Raw genomic sequence first — 13383 nt, forward strand, 5'->3', positions numbered from 1 at the left:
ATCTCATTGGATTCGCTGGTCTCGCTGGCAGGGGGCTCGTAGGAACACCCTCCCCTCCTTGACTCCAGCTCCACCCCTTCTTCACCTGCCCCCCTTATCATGTTATGAGTCTCACCTACAGGTCCCGACCCCTGGCCTACATGTTGCAGGTGTAAGTATGGTGTGTCGGACACAGCTGCCCTCCACCTCCTCATCCTCCTCCCCCTCCTCCCCCTCCTCCCCCTCCTCCCCCTCCTTCCCTCTTTCTCCCACTCCCCCCATCTCTCGCGCTCTCTCCTCCTCCCCCTCTCTTCCCTTTAAAGCAATACTTAGACCAGGCTTTCTGCCTCCTCTACCCCTCTCCACCTCCTCTTCCATTCCTACTCTCTGTCTCTCCACCTCCTCCTCCTCCTCTTTGTTCCCCCTCTCCCGCCCTCCAGTGAGAGAGGCAGGTCACCTCGCCGTCACTCTATCCAGCTGGAGCCACTCCACTGAGAGGGCGAGGAGGAGAGGATAGGTATAGAGGAAGACCAGAGGAGACAAGAGGGAGAGGAGGAGAGGGAGTGAGACACTATGTTAGCTGTTGTGGTGTGATATATGTAGTTACTTGTAATAACCACTAGAGCAGGGGTGTCAAACTCATTTTGGTTCAGGGGCCACATACAGCGTAATCTGATCTCAAGTGGGCCGGGCCAGTCAAAAATAATAGCAAAATAACCTATAAATAACGTCAACAAATCTTTACCTTTGTTTTTCAAGATTATGCCTTAATTTATCATTTAGCCTACATACGTGCATTATAACTCACAGATCACAGTGGATCTACAAAGGCACAAAACATTTATTCACAGATAGGCCTATGGAACTGAAAAAAATGCATTTCACTTTGATTAAAACAACTTGTTTTATTAACTTATTAACTTAACTTATTTTAATGTACAGTATACATTCTGACCACCTGAACTGACTCACCACACTATGCACAAACTAAAGTCGGAGCAATGAAGAACGTTATCACAATGTTCATGGTCTTTAAATATTACATTACCACAGTAAATGTTATTTTTTCACAGAACTGTATTCTTCAGAGTGAAAAAAGTCTCTTAAAGAGCATTACAAGTCTTACAATTAGACTTGACCTACTCGCTGTTTAACCCCCTCCCCTCTCTTTCTCTCACTGCGGCCTACCGGCTGCTCCTGAAACTTGGCATCTTTTAGCCTTCACGATTACATCAATATCAGGTGTCAAATCCTGAGTAGCAGCCAATTTCATAATGTCATTTAAGTGCTTGTGTGTTAGCCTTGAGCGCAGCTTTGTTTTATTAATGTTCATTACAGAGAAAACCTGTTCACAAAGATAGGTAGTCCCAAACATGCATAAAACCTTTGCAGCCAGGGCTGTTAATTTGGGGCACCCTGGCAAGAGATACTGATAAAATGTGTCCAAGCCCACAGAGGCAAATTTGTCCTTCATACCTGAATCACACTGCAAGTCAATTATTTCGAGTTGGATGTCAGCGGGCAGATCAGAAGCCTTGACTGTGAATGGCGAGCAAAAAACGGCAAATTCTGTCTCAAGTTCACCGAAGACCTGAAACCGTCGCTCAAACTCCCGCAGCAATCCTGTAATCTTGTCTTTGTATTGAGCCATGTCAGCATTAAGTCCGGTCGCAAGCACATCTCTTAGACAAGGGAAATGAGCGGTGTCACCGCTAGATAGTTGTGTCTCCCAGAGTGACAGTTTCAACTTGAATGCGCGTATGCTGTCATAATACTGAGTGACAACTTTTTTGCGGCCCTGCAACATTTTGTTAAGATTATTCAGGTGCTCTGTAATATCCACCAGAAAGGCAAGATCCTGCACCCATTATGGGCATTTAAGTTCCTTCACTGGTATGCCTTTTTTCTCCATGAACTGTTCAATTTGCTCTCGTAGCTCAAAGAAACGCTTCAGCACGGCACCTCGGCTTAACCACCGTACTTCAGTGTGGTATGGCAAGCCATGCGTAATGTCTTTATCACTGAGAAGACTGTCAAACTGATGGTGATTCAAACCTCTTGCTCGGATGAAATAAACAGTGCGGACAACCACCTCCATGACATGATCCATTTTTAATGATTTGCAACACAATGCTTCCTGGTGCAATATACAGTGAAATGTCCAAAACTCTTGTCCTCCATTTGCGGCCTGTACTTTATCTCTGAAATTTGTCACAACGCCTGCTTTTCTCCCAATCATTGATGGCGCACCATCTGTAGCCAGGCTGACGGCACGGGACCAGTCCACTCCGACTCTGTCCAGCGCTCCAACGAGAGAGGTCATAATTTCATCCGCTGTTGTAGTATCCGTCATAGGTACCAACCCAAGGAACTCCTCGGTGACTGTCAAAGTCGCATCAACACCACGAATGAATATGGCCAGTTGAGCAACATCTGTAATATCAGTGCTCTCATCAATTGCAACCGAAAATGCAACAAATAACTTGCCTTTGTGATTCATTTGGCTCTCCAAGTCTGCCGAGAGATCTGAAATTCTATCTGCGACAGTGTTTCTCGTTAGGCTAATGTTGGCAAAGGCCTGTCGCTTTTCGGGGCACACGATTTCTGCAGCCTTTAGCATGCATGTTTTCACGAACTCACCCTCAGAAAATGGCTTGGATCCTAACGCTATCTCATTAGCAATAAGGTAGCTAGCTTTCACCGCTGCATCACTGACCTCTTGGCTACGGGTAAAAACAGACTGCTGTTTCTTCAGACCCACTTTCAATTAAATTATCTTCTCTATTCTCAGTTGTCCTCGCAAATGGTTGTATTTTTCACCATGATGAGTCTCATAGTGGCGCCGAATATTATATTCCTTGAGCACTGAAACTTGCTGATTACACACCAAGCACACAGATTTCCCATTCACTTCTGTGAATAAATATGAATCAGTCCCTTTTTCTTGGAAAACTCTGCACTCTGTGTCAACTTTTCTCCTTTTTGATAAAGACATTTTGGTAATGTGGGTAATTTTGACAACAAGAGCTTAATAACGATAAGGCAAGATCGGCAGATGGCGCATTCTGGGCGCGTTGCTGTCACGTGCTGTTTATTTCAGGATCTTTCGTTATTTCAGTGACACCTCTGCTGGACAAATTTGGAATATCTGTTCCTTTAAAAAAAAAAAAGTGGACGTCGTCTCGCGGGCCAGATTGAACCATCTGGCGGGCCGGTTCTGGCCCGCGGGCCGTATGATTGACATCCCTGCACTAGAGCATGCTGGACAATTATTTGGTGCTTGCTGACCTCAATGTGTGCATGCATATCAACAGTCTAAAGCAGTCATCTCCAATCCAAAGAATTAGTTGGAATCATTTGTTTATTAGACATTTCCTATTTATACTGTATGGATAATAAAACCCATCCTTTATTCACTTGTGTTTTAGCTTTTTCCCCACACCCACACTGAAAGATGTTACTATTACTTTAGTCTGTCTTGCTTTATGATAGTCACATGCCTCTACCTTTACAAGATGTCTGCCAGTATTCTTCATGAGGGCTTTAAAGCTAATGTTAATTTGACTGTTTACTTCAAGAACATACATGTATTTTCCAAGACAGACCTGTTACTGGCTGTGTCTAAAAATCCATTCTAGCGTAATACATACTTAAACTGCATACTAAATTCGCCTTTGATCTAGTAGAATTCACTCTTCTTTTCTGACTCACTTGTTTGGCAACAGCGGATAGTCAGGTAAATTGACGCGCTGTACCGAAATGAACGAATGACGGGAGTCAATGCAATCGCGCATTAGATGACAAATTCTGAGTACTATTGCCGCATTCACATGCTAGTCGGAACTTGGAACCCCGGAAATGTCAGACTTGCTTACTGGTTGTAGTTATACACGTGTCGCATTCTAAGAACAGCAAGTCGGACATTTCAGAGTTTCATAGGTCCGACTAGAATGTGAACGAGGCATAGTTTCTAAATTTCACATACTATAAAGCTAAATGTTTTTACATTCTATTTATTACTCTAATATGGGTATTTGGACACTGCCTCTTTGTCTCTCACACACTGAGCATGAGCACAGTCATTATGGCCACAGCTTCCTCTGACCTGGCAGACCACCTGTGCTGTTCCATCTGCACAGACATCTACACTGAGCCTGTGTCTCTAAGCTATCAGCACACCTTCTGCAAGAGATGCCTCCAAGACAGCCTGAATGCTGGACACCAACTCTGTCAAGTGGGAAGGGCTCTGGTCAGAGACAGAATCTTCCAGATCAACAGACTGATCAGGAACGTGGCCTACCAGCTGAAACTGGAGGAAAATGCTAAAAGACAGAGAGCTACAGCCGAGAGAGGAAACAGTAGAGAGATGAATGTCGTGAACATGGAGAGCTTCTGAAGCTGTTCTGTGAGACGGACAGTAAGCTGATCTCTGTGATCTGCAGAGATGGGTGAGACGACAGAGGACACACATTCAAACCTATAAGAGAAGCACATGAGGATCTGAAAAAAGAGGTAGCCTCAGATTTATGCTACTTCAAGAAGGATATTCGTGTGCTGGAATACTCAAGAGATGAGCAGCAAAGAGAAATGTCTCAAGCAAACGAGACGTCAGATCATCTCAAAGTCCAGATCAGGTTGCTTGGTTGACAAGGAGATAGTACTTGCCAGGCTGGAAGAACAGCTAAAGGAGAAGACAGTTAAAACGGCCTCTCTTCAGTCTGAGCTGGACCTCACTGAGCCCAGAGACTTCCTGCTCTAGTGGATGGAGAGGGGCTGCACTGAGATTAGGGAGAGGAGGAAGGAGGAGCAGTGGGTGGAGAGGAATATGATAGAGGGATTAGGATAGAGGGGAATATGATAGAGGGAATATATTGAGAGGAATGTGACAGGGAGGATTTGTTTCATTAGATCACTTTAAGACTTAAAATCTCTTAGGCTGACAGTCCCCGGAATCGGGCGCTAGAATTTCTTTAAAAAATATGTAAATGTTTACATTACTTATTTGATTGATTTCCCACCGTTTTATATTTCAGAAGACATCCATCCAGACATTCCTAGAACCACGTAAACGTTCTCTGTCGAATAAACTTGTATTTGTCTCCCTCAGGTGTTCGGATGCATCAATACATCCATTTATCACTTAACTGCAACGTTAAGTCAAAGGGGCGTTCCAGGAAAAACATTTATCGATCCTTGACTGCTTCACGGCACAGACATGGCAAAGCAATCACTGAATTTGTCTCGAGCAGGCAGAGCTAAATACATAACTTTCATACTATAAAGAATGTGACCTACACACTTCCTTAAACCTAAAATAAGTCAAAAAGTAATTTTGTGTGGAAGTCAAACATTTGTTCAGAACGACAAAATCGAGACCTTTACATAGCCCATCTCTCATTGTCTATAGGAGTGATGTACACTGGTCAAATTGCCCAAATGTTAATTTAGACATTTACAAATTTTAAAGATTTTGACTCTCACTAATGTCATGAAATGTTTGGCAAAGTAGTAAAGAAGGTTGTATTATACTTTTCTTGTGTACTAGATCATATGGTTTGGAAAGTGTTTTTTTTCTCAGACATAAATGAACAATTCCAGGTGGAAGCTAAAGGTCATAGCTTCCTGGGGGGAGGGACACCACTACATTAATAAAATATTTCCCTCTTGCTAGATTGATGACTAAAGCCCTAGTGAAACAGTGCAAAATGGTTGTCAGCTCAACTGATTAAATACAAGACCTGTTCATTGTGAAATGTATGTGTTCAAGTCTAATAATTTTGCTCTATATATTTTCTGCTCTGTATGTAATTTTATCTGTTTAAGCTGTTTGGATTGTTAATTGATATAACACAGGGCAACATTGAAAAAGAGACACTGGTCTCAATTGGGATTCCCTGTAAAAATAAAGAGGAATATGATAGAGGGAATATGATAGCGAGTATTATGATGGAGTGGAATATGATAGAGGAATATGATGGAGGGAATATGATAGAGGAATATGATGGAGGGGAATATGATAGAGAATGAATGGAGGAATGTGTGACGCTCTTGAGCAACAAAGGTTGTCTGTTTGGTTATATCAACGGGAAAGACATGGATAAGAAAATGTTCAAACAATTTTAAACAATACTTTTCTATAGTCAGCTGATATTGATTTCTTTATTTAATTATTTATTAAACTTAAATGCTAAACATCAATGACACCTACTCTTCAATTACATTTTTTGGGCCTATATAATTACACATCCAGCTAATTTCATCCCTCTATGAGCATGCGTACCGTAAAGATACCGTAAGGATCACTCGACTGCAACAGCTCTCGTTGATTTAATCCATCAATGGCTCAGGTCACTTGACCAAGATAAACTTGTGGATGAGCTGCTTCTTGATTTTAGTGCTGCATTTGACCTTGTTGATCATATGGCTAATAGCTGAGGCCATTGAAGAGAGATGTTTTCTTGAACCCTCATTTCTTTTTTGGAACTTTGTTACTGAGGTGACATAGACTATGGAAGACTTGTTTTACTGTAGTAAGGTCGCCTATGTATTTCATTGATGATGATGATGATGATGATGATGATGAATATTGACATTATTGGTAGGCTCAGATCGAACAAACAACCTAAGTAAGCCTGGCTGCTATTTATGATATCTAAAACATATTGACTTTTAATTAGGCAAAACACATGTAGTTTGAATGGTCAACCATTTTATATGAGTTACAGCATTTTATTTTAATAAAAAATTAGGTTATATGGATTCATTGTATATATTAGGTATGACTGTGCTGCATAGGTACAAAACATCTAAATTAAATAAACGAAATTGTGCCAGCATTTGATAACACATGAAAGCTGCGGTGGGTAACCATGGCAATGGGGACTCCATTGTGACATTACAAGATTCCGATTCTGGAAGGTTACCTGTTGCACAGACAAACTGAACAGTGCAAAGAGACTGATTCAACTAACCACTGACAAATTATTAAACAACCGTTCTATCATAGACGCTCATATCAGGATTATGTGGTTGTCTCACCTAGCTACCTTAAGTTGAATGCACTAACTAACTATAAGTCGTTCTGGATAAAAGCGTCTGATAAATGGCTAAAATGTCAAATGTTATGCTGGGTGTGGGGCATGTATTTTTACACTTAGCTGGCCCATTGGCTAGGGGACCCGGGGTTGGGACAGATTGGTGCAGAGCATCTTAGAGGACACTATATATATATATATATATGTGATGTATAAGTAAATAGTGCTGACTCATACAGTATGTATGTATGTACTGAATGTGATCACTTTCATCATGTCTGTTTCTTTTCTCACGCAGAATGTGAGAGATGTGAACAACTGTCCTCTCACTGAGTTCATGGCTCCCTGTATTGACTCCCTCCCACCACTGGCTTTCACCAATCAGAGGCCTATACCAACCACGTTGCATCCCCCCTCTCCATTGGCCATACGCGCTCAGGATGCACAGCGGTTGTATTTTCATACTTTGTCCCTGAAACCTGCCAGTCTGCTGAATGCCCAGTTGCCACAGAGGCCACTGCAGATGTATCTACAGGTATGCGAGAGGACCTATGGACAGATATACATCTTTCCTCAATGCTGCATCGATACCTGCCACACTTCTTTGACGAAGACTCCGTGCAGCCACATCAGGCAGTAGAGGGCACCACTGAGGTCTCAGTTGCTCCAGTGGTAATATCTAATGTCGAGGAAGAGGACAGATTCTATCCTTACTCCCTCCCACCCCTGGCTCAGCGGTTCATTGTCAATTCATTCAATTTCCTCGAAACCTCCCAGCCTGCTGTTTCAGCCACAGAGTGCCCAGTTGCCACAGAGGCCACTGCTACCACAGCCACTTTCAAGGGAGAGAATCGATGGGCAGCTAGAAGTCTTCCTTCAGTGCTGCCTCCATGCCTGCCAACAGTCTTTGACGATGACTTCATGCCACCAGAGCAGACAGTAGAGGATACCTATGAGGTCTCAGTTGCTACAGAGACCACTGCAGGCACAGCTACTGTTGATTTTGGAGTGTACAGATCAGCAGCTAAATGCCCTGTCCCAATGCTGCCTCCAAGTCTGCCACTTGTCTTTGAAGTTGACTACAAACTGCCAGGGGAGGCAGTAGAGGACACCACCAAGTGTCCAGTTATCAGTGAAACAAACAATGATGTGTCCACTCACCTCAAAGAGGACATGGCAGCTGATCAAAGCCCTCCTGACCCTGCAGCACTGCCTCCAAGCTCGCCATGTATCTGAGACTCTGACCACAAACTGACAGAGGAGACAAAAGAGGATGCCACCGAGTCCTCCGTTACCACAGCGATCACTGCAGGCACATCCATTGTCCAGGGAGAGAACCTGTTGGGTGATAAAAGCCCGGCTCCAATGCTGCCTTCAAAGTTGCCACACATTCTAGACAATGACCACAAGCAGCCAGAGGAGACAGTAGAGGACACCACCAAGAGTCAAGTGTCCAGGGAAGCGGCCGTTTCCGTCTCCACTGTCCACAATCTGCCAGGGGAGGCAGTAGAGGACACCAACAAGTGTCCAGTAGCCAGGGAAGCAGCCGTTTCTGTGTCCACACAGAGGAGTGTTTGGCTGATAAAAGTCCTCCTGCACCTGCAACACTGCCTCTAATCCTGACCTGCACCCACAACATTGACCACAAACCGCTATGGAAGACAGTTGAGTGCACTACAAAGTGCTCAGTCGACACAGAGGCAACTGTTGCCATTTACACCTGGGATGATAAAAGTCCTCCAGGTCTGCATTCACAACAACAATGACCACAAGCAGCCAGAGGAGACAGTTGAGGACACCACAGAGTGCTTAGTTAACACAGAGGCAAGTGCAGTTGCATCCACTGTCAAGAGAAAGGAACTGATGAGTGATAAAAGCCCTGTCCTAGCACTTCCTCCAAGCTTGGCATGAATCCATGACAAGGACCACAAGCAGCCAGAGCAGAAAGGGAAGGGCACTAGTGAAGAGGTGGATCGCTGCCCTCATGCTCACCAGCTGGTCCTAGATGCTAACTTAACTCTGGCAACCCCTCTGCTCTGCATGGCCACTAAGATGCCTGTTAGAGTGAGAGCCTCCATATGCAGGTCAGAGGATGAAGAACCCAGGCCCTGGACGCTGAAAGAGGCAAAGGTAGGTGTCCTATTTTACACTTCTACTCTACAGGGTTGGGGGTCTGTTCCATTTCAATTCAAAGCATTGAATTAAGTACTTCCTGAATTGACTGGAATTGAAATTGAATTGACCCCAACCCTGCTACTCTATGCTCATAGTATAAAACATCACCCCTTACTAGAGTTAACATTTGTATTACGTTTGGTGTGGACCCAGGAAGAACATCTATGGCTATTACAAAATCGGTTTGGGATACAAATAAACAAGTTACCTCAATTACTGTCCTCTAAATTGTGTGCCCCATGAGGCCTTCAATGTATGTTGATCACTCAAATGTGTATTGAATGTGCCACATTGGAACAATATTACATCTAGAGTCAATGTCTTCCTGTTAGGATTATTGGACAGGCATTGACATTGAGCGTGAAGAGAGGAGCGTCAAGGAGGAGGTGAGCCCGAGGGAGGGTTTGAAGAGTGAGGCGGACCGTGCCCATTCCAAGAGCTCCAATGGGACGGTTTCATCAGAGAGAGCAGAGACCATCCTGGGAAGAGTGGGCTTTCTGGCCATGAACCTCAAGCAGAAAGTCACATTTTTAAAGATGGAGGAAAAAGAGAAAAATAAGGAACTGAATAAGAAGTTGAAAGATGACGAGAAAGAGAGAAAGGAGATGAAGGCGAGAGAGAAAGAGCAAAAGAAAGCCATGAAAGCTGAGAAAAAGAGGGACAAGTTAGAACAGAAAAAGAGAGAAAAGGAAAGAAAAGAGAAGGAAAAGGCAGAGACAAAGAGGTTAGAGGGGCTGATTAAGATACACAATGCCATGATGAAAGACAGGATTAAGAAAGAGAATAAGTGGTCTGAGGAGCTGAAAAAGAGAGAGAAAGCTCAAGCTGAGCTCCTGGAGATGGAGCGAAAGATTCAAAAAAAGGAGGAGAATAAGAGAGAAAAGAGGAGGAAAGAGGAGAGGAAGAGACTGGAGAAGAGGAAAAAGAGGGATCCAAGTGGAGGTGGTACTGAGAGGGTGATAGAAGAGCAGGGAAGGGATGAAAGCTTGAAGATGAATGAGTAGACTGGGTAAGAGAGAGAGAGAGAAAAGAGAGATACTGTATTTTAGCATGCAATAAGGCATACCGTACAAAACATTATAAACACAAAATGTTTACTTTTCACAAATTTGGGGAGTGTTGCACAGTTTAAATGTTGAATCCTAAATCGACACTAAGCACTCCTACATGTTGAAAGGATTGGATAGGTGTACATATACATTAGGTGTAATATGGCAAACAAAGCCTATCAGAGGGAAAGGTAGAGCTATTACCAGTGTTTATACCTATGGGATAGGTAGAGAAAATTCTAAAACAAATCTCACAAGCTCTCATCAATAGTCAAATGAACTACTGTTGTCTGGAGTAATGCAGCTGTTGGTGACCTAAAGAGACTGCAAATAGCACAACATTTTTAGGCCTACTGCTGCTAGGTAGCTCTCTCTCTGCTCTCCCCCTCCCCTCTGTATGTTCTTGATAGCAAGAGTGAAGTCTGGTGTGCGGGAGTCAGTGTTCCAGCTACAGCTCATTCACCATAATCACCTCAGCCTTAAAGACCCGGTCAAACTCGCCACTCATCGTCAGATCATAGTCAAGACAACCATGTTAGTCTCGCTGCTGATTCAACCTGCTTGTTTTCGCTCTTTGTGTTTTTTGCCTATTCTATTTACATTTTTCCTGTGTCACAGATTATTGGAACCTGACTCCTGCCTCCACTTCACTCCTGCCACCACCATCCCGTTTACCACTACTGGACTTCCCTTTTGGACTCACCCCGGACACTAGGACGTTACGGTACCACTCCTGCTCAGAACCTGGATCTGTTACCCTCCCTGTAGACCTGGACTTGCTCTTCCCCCTTTTTGGAAACCTGGACAATTTTACTTTGCAATAAACTTGTTAAACTTTCTCTGGCTCGGTGTAGTTGTCTACATTTGGGTTCATATCCAGTTAAATCATGACAAAAATAAGGCAGCAAGAAAGGGTCTGCAATGTGGTTATGAGATGTTCTCCATAGAATTACATAATGCACTCGAATGGCCGACTGTCAAGGAAATGATAAAAAAAACACACAAAAAAACATTTTTCATAAATGTACTGAAAGACCAACCGCAAAATGTGATTAACTGGATATGATCAAAGACGACTCGTAAAGATAATAGGAATCTGGATCTGTTTCCTTTTCTTTTTACCTTGCTTTTGTTATTATTATTATTTTTTAAAGTTTTCTTTTTACATTTCGTAAAATGTTATAATTACAAAAACATTTCATTTTAATTTCAATTTAGTAACATACTGTATCATTCAAATGAATATTATTATTTGTCTAATCATATTTTTATCCTTTGAAGCTTAATATTTTGTAATATAATGTATGACTGACATGAGGGTAATCAAAGGGAGAGAGATAAGGGTAACAATGAAGAAACTCTTCCATTACTAAGTGATGAGTGGAAGTGTACAGTGCCCTCCTGAATTATTGGCACCAGAAAGAAATATGAACAAAAAAGGCTGTGAAAACATGTCATTGTGGTCTATCAGCTTGATCTTACACTCAAAAGATCATATGAATCTACCCTTTAATTGAGTAAAAATTGTTCAAATAAAAAAAATAATCGTCATCAACAAATCATTATTATTTTGAACAAAATCTAATTGAGTGCATTTGTAAAGTATTCAGACCCCTTGACTTTTTCCACACTTTGTCTTATTCTAAAATTGATTAAATTGTATTTTTTCCTCATCAATCTACACACAATACCCCATAATGACAAATTGAGAACAGGTTTTTAGACTTTTTTATAAATGTATTAAAAAATAACAAATGGAAATATTACATTTACATAAGTATTCAGACCCTTTACTTAGTACTTTGTTGAAGCACCTTTTGCAGCGATTACAGCCTCGAGTCATTTTGGGTATGACGCTACAAGCTTGGCACACCTGTATTTGAGGAGTTTCTCCCATTCTTCTCTGCAGATCCTCTCAAGCTCTGTCAGGTTGGATAGGGCGTGTCGCTGCACAGCTATTTTCCGGTCTCTCCAGAGATGTTAGATCGGGTTCAAGTCCGGTTTCTGGCTGGGCCACTCAAGGACATTCAGAGACTTGTCCCGAAGCCACTCCTGCGTTGTCTTGGCTGTGTGCTTAGGGTCGTTGTCCTGTTGGAAGGTGAACCTTAGCCCCAGTCTGAGGTCCTGAGCGCTCTGGAGCAGGTTTTCATCAATGATTTCTCTGTACATTGCTCTGTTCATCTTTCCCTTGATTCTGACTAGTCTACAAATAAAATAAAATAAAATTGTATTTGTCATGTGCCGAATACAACAGGTGTAGACCTTGACGTGAAATGCTTACTTACAAGCCCTTAACCAACAATGCAGTTCAAGAAATAGAGTTAAGAAAATATTTACTAAAAACACTAAAGTAAAAAATAAAATAAAAAGTAACACAATAAAATAATAATGAGGCTATTTACAAGGGGTACCGGTACCGAGTCAATGTGTGGGGGTACAGGTTAGTTGAGGTAATTTGTACATGTAGGTAGTGGTAAATTAACTATGCATTGATAATAAACAGCGAGTAGCAGCAGTGTAAAAACAAAGGGGGGAGGTGTCAATGTAAATAGTCCGGCTGGCCATTTGATTAATTGTTCAGCAGTCTTATGGCTTGGGGATAGAAGCTGTTAAGGAGCCTTTTGGACCTAGACTTGGCACTCTGGTACCGCTTGCTATGCGGTAGCAGAGAGAACAGTCTATGACTTGGGTGACTGGAGTCTTTGTAAATTTTTTGGGCCTCCCTCTGACACCTCCTAGTATATAGGTCCTGGATGGCAGGAAGCTTGGCTCCAGTGATGTACTGGGCCGTACGCACTACCCTCTGTAGCGCCTTACGGTCGGATGCCGAGCAGTTGCCATACCAGGCGGTGATGCAACTGGTCAGGAAGCTCTCGATGGTGCAGCTGTAGAACTTTTTGAGGATCTTGGGACCAATGCCAAATCTTTTCAGTCTCCTGAGGTGGAAAAGGCGTTGTTGTGCCCTCTTCACGACTGTCTTGGTGTGTTTGAACCATGATAGTTTGTTGGTGATGTGGACACCAAGGAACTTGAAACTCTCGACCTGCTCCACTACAGCCCCGTCGATGTGAATGGGGCGTGTTCCCAGTCCCTGTCCCTGAAAATCCTCCCCGGAGCATGATGCTGCCACCACCATGCTTCACCGT

Source organism: Coregonus lavaretus (assembly GCF_964263955.1).
Source record: "Coregonus lavaretus genome assembly, chromosome: 35".
NCBI lineage: Eukaryota > Metazoa > Chordata > Actinopteri > Salmoniformes > Salmonidae > Coregonus > Coregonus lavaretus.